Source organism: Apteryx rowi, unplaced genomic scaffold, assembly GCF_003343035.1.
Source record: "Apteryx rowi isolate R43461 unplaced genomic scaffold, aptRow1 scaffold_282, whole genome shotgun sequence".
Lineage (NCBI taxonomy): Eukaryota > Metazoa > Chordata > Aves > Apterygiformes > Apterygidae > Apteryx > Apteryx rowi.
Window position 1 is genome coordinate 204,395 of NW_020449219.1, and position 6,959 is coordinate 211,353.

Below are 6,959 nucleotides of genomic sequence, written 5' to 3' on the forward strand. Positions count from 1 at the left end.
GGCATTGACATGCACATATACATAAAAATCCAGTGGAAATTCTCAAAGACACAACATATATACTAACTGCTAATTGCTATTCTATTACTAATACAATATATAGTGAACATCAGTTTTAAGCAGAACTGCTAAATGAGGTTTGCATTGGCTTTCCAATAATAGCCCAATAAGAGAAAAAAAAGTTATTAGATCAACCTAAGCATGAGGAAAAAATACCTCAGAATACATCATGTTATTGATGTTGAGCAGAACAACCCACTCACTTTTAATTCATGGTGAGTTTTGATCAAAACTCAATGGTGTGACATGATCCATCTATAACTACAGCTGATGTCTTGCAGATGACACAAAGCTGGGAAGAGTGGCTGATACACCAGAGGGTTGTGCTGCCATTCAGAAGGACATCTACAGGCTAGAGAAATGGACAGAGAGGAACCTCAGGAAGCTCAGCAAAGGGAAATGCAAAATCCTGCACCTGGGGAAGAATAACCCCTTGCGCTAGTACAGGCTGGGGGCCGACCTGCTGGAGTGCAGTTTTGCAGAGAAGGGCCTGAGTGTGGTCAACAAGTTGACCATGAGCCAGCAATGCACCCTTGCAGCAAAGAAGGCTAATGGCATCCTGGGCTGCATTAGGAAGAGCATTGCCAGCAGGTGAACAGAGGTGATCCTCTCCCTCTACTCAGCACTGGTGAGGCCACACCTGGAGTACTGGGTCCAGTGCTGGGCTCCCAAATACAAGAAAGATATGGAGCGAGTCCAGCAAAAGGCGCTAAAGATGATTACGGAACTTGAGCACCTTTCATATGAAGACAGGCACGAGACAGCTGGTCTGTACAGCTTGGAGAAGGGGGGGGGATCTGATGGGGGTTGTCAAGAAGATGGAGCCATACTCTTCTCAGTGGTGCCCAGTGACAGGGTGAGAGGCAATGGGCACAAACTGAAACACAGGAAATTCCATCCAAACATAAGAAAACACTTTTTTACTGTGAGGGTGGCTGAACACTGGCACAGGTTGCCCAGAGAGGTTGTGGAGTCTCCATCCCTGGGGATATCCAAAAACCTGACTGGACACAGTCCTGGGCAACCTGCTCTAGCTGATCCTGCTTGAGCAGAGGAGTTGGACCAGACAATCTCCAGAGGTTCCTTCCAATCTCAACTATTCTGTGTGGTTCTGCAATGTAGCTCACAAACTGGATAAATGCCTGTTTTAAAGGGAGAAAAATAAATTTAAGAAAAGTGAGACATTAAGGTTCCCTTTTTGCAAATCTCTGTTTGTAATAGGAATGAATATGATAGGATGAGCCCTTTTTTCCCTTACCAGAAAGGGTTGCAGGACACATGGAACTAGGAAATGTTTTCCAGGTTATCTGTGCTCTAGAAAAAATAGAAACATTTTTATGTTTCTTACTTCAAAGCCATGTGCTGTGCAGACTAGTGGCTAGTACCTCATACCTCAGAGGGAATATGTAGGTTACAGATAAATACTTACAAGCTAATCTGGCCTCAATTCCTCTGAACCCACAATAGTAAGATATCTTAGTTTTGACTATGTTTGAGTGCATGGACAACTTCTTGTTAGGTGGAATGATCAGAGCAGAGCAGTTTTGTCCCATCCCAAGAAGCCCCATGAGTGTGCCTGTCTTTTTCCTTTTGTCATAGAGGAAGCCTAGATGCTTGGTGTGAGCAAGATGCTTAAATTTAAGATGGTAACTGCTGGGTGCAGCTGCCACTCTAGTGATGAGAACTTAAATTCCTCAGCATTCCACACAAGCTCTTTACTGATTTTACTTTTAGATAATAAAATAACTAATTTTATGTTAGTTAAAATACTATTAAAAAAACCCTCATAGCATTCAAAACTATTTATATGATGCAAAGAACAACAGGTCGCATGGTAGAACCTGAATTACTGGTACATGGAGTTGATAAGCGGGATGAATTGATCTCCCTTTGGAGTGCAGCTTTTCAGTACAGCTACAATAATAGCACATAAGTTGCAGAATTATCCTCACCTCTGCTATGTTTTTCCCCTTATAAAGCAAGTAGGATATCAGTCCATCTCATTCCTCTCTATACATCCACTAACACAGAGACAGCCACTGAATAGTGCTGCTAGATAGCAAACTGTAGTTTTGTATCTCCTGAGCAAGATCCCATACAGATGCATTCCTTGTCTGTATCATTTTATTGTATAGCTTTTTGCTGCTTTGTGGGCAGGATTTGTGCTCCTGGGTAAATATAGTTAGAAATTTTGATCAGTGGGTGTTCAGTATGTAAATGCCCTTGGGCCTTGTGTCTTGGATGATCCTCCCATGTACTTCCTCATAATTTATGTTTTCTTTTTAATGGACTGTGCCAAGCACAAGAAGCTTTCACAATGTTCATCATCTGAGTTTCACTCTCCTGTGATGTATAGGCTATTCCTATGCTTTTAAAATGTTATAGAAAGGGCTGCATTTATGGCTGGTTTTCTGTGTTACAGAAATGGTTTAGGACATGTAATTCCCCTTACAGATATACAATATAAGGAGTGTGTATTATCTTCTCTGAGAGGCTTACAACCTTTATTGACACTAATAAGATTTATATGTCCTAGTGGACTGAAAAATGGTCTGCAGAGTCTTTAATTCAATTTATCAGAATGAGTGCCTGACTCAGAGTTGAGAGGGTGCATGACCTTTTGACATCTGCTGTTTGCTCCTATGATCAATGCAGAAAAACTCTTTGTAATTCTCAAGCAGAAAAATATTCCTTGGGTGTTTCTTGAGCGGCTTCTCTGGCCATTTTGGCCCCTATAGAGCAGCTCTAGTAGAACAGGCCAAAAAATGCCAGAATAATATCACTTGTTTCAATGGGCCTTTTCACATTCTTAGTGACTGATGATTTTGCTGTATCAGGGCCTTGGGATGGTGTTTCATCTTCCAAAACAAAGCAGTGCAAAAGTAAGTACATCACAGGGTGACTTTTTTTTTTTTTTTCTCTAAGACATTATCTATTGCCAGTTCTCAAGGGCAGAATAGAAGTTTTTTTCTCTGTTATGATAAAAGGAGCCCAGTACTGGTCTCTTCATCTGCTTAGATCCTTGCTAGGATTAAATGCACGAAAATGGAAGAATGATTAGGAAGGCAGGAAAAGCAAAGAAACAGTTAAAGGGGAAAGAAGATAAAGACTGACAGAAAACTATGTAAGGGAAATACAGAATGTTTGTAGATGTATCTTGTTCCTGAAGTGATTCACATCACAGCTGAGTGGTCATGAAACTGTCTTCATAGACATTTCACTTGTAGCTTTTGAATTTCAGAAAAGGCAAAAGTATTCAAGATTTAGTCTGTTTCTTGAAATTGTAGGGGTAATGATATTAGTAATCAGTCAGACATAAAAAATAAAACCCTAATGTCCTTGCAAATATAGAAGCCCTCTCAGAAACGTTTAAGTTTAAGGCACAGTGCTTCATGTCCTTTATGTAACAGAGGGATACAATGTCAGTACAGTTTGTACACTGATGTAAATATGGTAAAAGCAGTGCAATGCATAAACAGAATGATCTCACACAGCCAGCTGAGTTGGATTTCTAGTTCTACACAGAGAGCTAGTTGACCTGTTCATTTCCTGACACAAAGGACTGTGAGGTTTTGGGTGCCAATTTCACATCAGAATAAAAGTGGATCATTCAAACATTCATAGACTATCAAAATCACATTTACAGTACTGTAACAATAGTACCAACTAAAAATGACAACTTAATGGCAATGCACTGAGAGCCACGAGCACTCCTTAAGCAGGTTAATGCTGCACATTGAAGAGTCCTCAAACTAAGTAAAAGAAATAATATTCTATGCAACAAATTCTTTCTTTTCTATTTTGCTTTCTGGAAGAGTCTGTACCAAAATGAATGCTGAAAAAACTTACGAAACTTAGGAAAAACTTAGGAAATGGAATTATGCAGAATCAGAATTGTAGTTCTTAAAAAGAGAAGCTCCAAAAGAGTTATGAAGTGGTGTGATATAAATGTGGTGAATCTTTTCTGTTATCTTATCCCATTGGAATGCATACATTCTTAGAAGTCACCTAAAGCACAGGGACAGGGGTGAGATTACCGGTCGGATACGCATCAACCCAGAAAATGTGTCTATGCCACACATGCTGTGCTTAAAATCTTGTTATGAGCAAAGAGGGGACCACATCTTGTATTTGAAGCCAAAATTTTATTGTTTGTCTAATTTAAAGATTCAACAGTATAACCAAAGTACAACAAACAGTTAATGTTATCAGTCTGGATAGAGTCTAAATTATCCACTTACTTAATAAAAAATAAATCTCATCAAAGTTGTACTAAAAAACCTTTCCAGTATCTACGGCTTTTCTTCTGGGTTCATTCACCCTTTCACTGCTCCTCTGGGTCCTAATGTCGATGGTTATAGTCTGTGGGAGGACTTGTTACAGGAAGTTGTCAACTTGAGATATTTGCAGGGAGCAGTGTGATGTTTATGGCAGGGGATTTTTCCTCCTCTTTGCAAGCCAGAGCGTGATGTTGATGGTTACTTCCTCCTTCCTCTAGGAGCCACTTGGGCCCATTTTTATGTTGTTAACATACTCTACACTCTGCTTTTTCTTCATTGGCCTGCAGCTCTGTTCCATCTGTCTTTATATGGTGGAGTTTACATATGCAAAGACACTTGTTCCCTGTCCTTTTTGTTATCCGTAAAACTCCAGCTCCTAAGTGTGCAGTACCATCATTGGTGAGTAAGCCCTGGGGCCTCTAGTATCATCCTATGCCCAAACCTTCAAGGCCACTGCTATTGCATCATACGTTTACTTCTTTATGCTGCATCACTGGTCTAGGGTCATAGATAGTTCATTCTATACAACAGAATTACTTGTTATTCCTATTTATATCAAAACTTTTAGCAATAGGCATTACACCAAGCAATTATACAAAGCTAAGCAAAACTAAAACAAATGAGTAACAGCCACCTGGTCATTAGACAACTGCTGTTACAGCTAAACAAGCCAACAAAAAGCTCCAGCAAGCTGAGACAAGTCCAGACAAAACCTGACAAGCCCTGAGACCTGTGTTAACTTAATACAAAGTCTGTGGCCTGTTACCAGCAATGGCAAGGCTGTGTTTACTAGGATATAGTGCTACGAAGGGCACTCTAATAAGAAGCAGAAGTGATGCCAAGGGATCCAGGATTTTTTTTTTCTTTTACAATTTAATGATTAATTTTGCTCCCTTGAAATGTATAGTACTTAGACTGAGAGTTAGAATGACAGCTTCAAACTGTTGAAGGTGGCTTTTCTTTTTCCAATCATTCTCTGCTCATGGAATCAACCTGATTTCTAGCCAAGGGAAGAACTGCAATGTGAACTACAGTTATGGTTTGGGAAAGTACAGGCTCAGGAGCCCAGCTTCCTGCTGCATCCTGGAGCTCCCAGAACATCAGGAATAAGGCTAATAATAGTTGAAGACACTTCCTCATTTTCACACCATTCATGGATTGAGGGCTCAACCTGATTTTTAGCCTAGAGTAGGCTTATGGCTAGGAATAAGGTTACTGCCTGGAACAGTGCATGGTTAGGAGACCAGGTTCTTGCTGCAACTTGGAGGTTTTTATCTCCTCCTTTGCTCATTCCTTGTTGGCTCCTGCTATGGTGCTTACATCTGGCCTTTGTGATCAGGATATAGTCAGGGTCACAGCTAGGATCTGGCAGACTACAGGCTGAGAAGCCTTCATTCTACTGTGTCTTGCAGGGCTTTTCAATTTGTAAGATATCATGCTTTTTTCTTCAATTTCGCTTTTCATTCTTTTGTTTTGTTTTGTTTCTTGTACCCAACATTGTCAATCATATTATTTGCTTTAGCATTCTGATCAAGAGCACTCTTGTTTACATTTATTTTCTGCTTTCATTTGAGCTCTTTCTCACTATGATGTTCTTTAAATAGTCTCATCAGAAGAGTTTGTGGGTTTCTAAAACCAACCATCTGCTGTAGTCTGTGTATTGGCTTTAAGTCTTGTATGTATTGGCTTTATGTCTTTGATAGAGAATAATTCTTCTGAAATCGTCTTTAGTCCTCTAACTCTGAGAGATCTCCAAGCCCCGGAACTGACTACCATTCCTGGGGATATAATTTACTATACTCCACACTAGCCCTGTGGTATGCCCTCTATAATGCACCATGATCTTGGTTTTCTAAGACCATACTTTTCCAGACCCTAATCCTTCTTCAGGCCCTAATCCAAACCAGAGGACAGGGCATAACTTCTGGGACAGGAACCAGCAATGAATGAGGAAATAAAAAATACGAGCTGGGTGATATGCACACTTCTCTCCATTCTTATTCTGAGGACCCTCTGACACACAGCAGGAATATGGATTTCTAAAGCTGTGCTTTTCAAACCCTGATCTTTGCCCTGAATCTAATTCTCTTCCTGTCCCTCAGACTACAGATAGTCTCCCACTCCGCTGGGAGCAAAGGGGTACTGAAGATCAGGTCCCCCCCACAGAGCTATTCTTGTTTTCTGTTATTTAATGCCTTTCTTATGCAAAATGCAGACAAATTTCTGGGAGGATTGTCTGGAAACCCCTGGTTATCTTTTCTTTGGAAGTCATGTTTCCTGTTTCCATCTGGTCTCAAAGATTTCTTTCTGCATAATAAGCCTTTTTCAACAAAAATGGGAAGAGTATTTCTCTGTGATAACTTGGTGAGAGCACCACATGTGCACTCATGGGCATTAAATCTTCTTCTAGCTCACAACTTATTTCCAGAAAAATGAAAACAAAGATGCATCCTTTGTCAGTAGGACGGAGGTCTCCCTCCCCACCACCCCCTTCCCACCTCCCAGAGCGCACCCAGCCCTGCGGGCGCAGCAGCTGCCGGCTCCCCGGGGGAGATGCAGGCTTTGAGATGTACAAAAGACTTCCTCAGGGAAAAAAATATATATTTTCTCTTGGGGAGC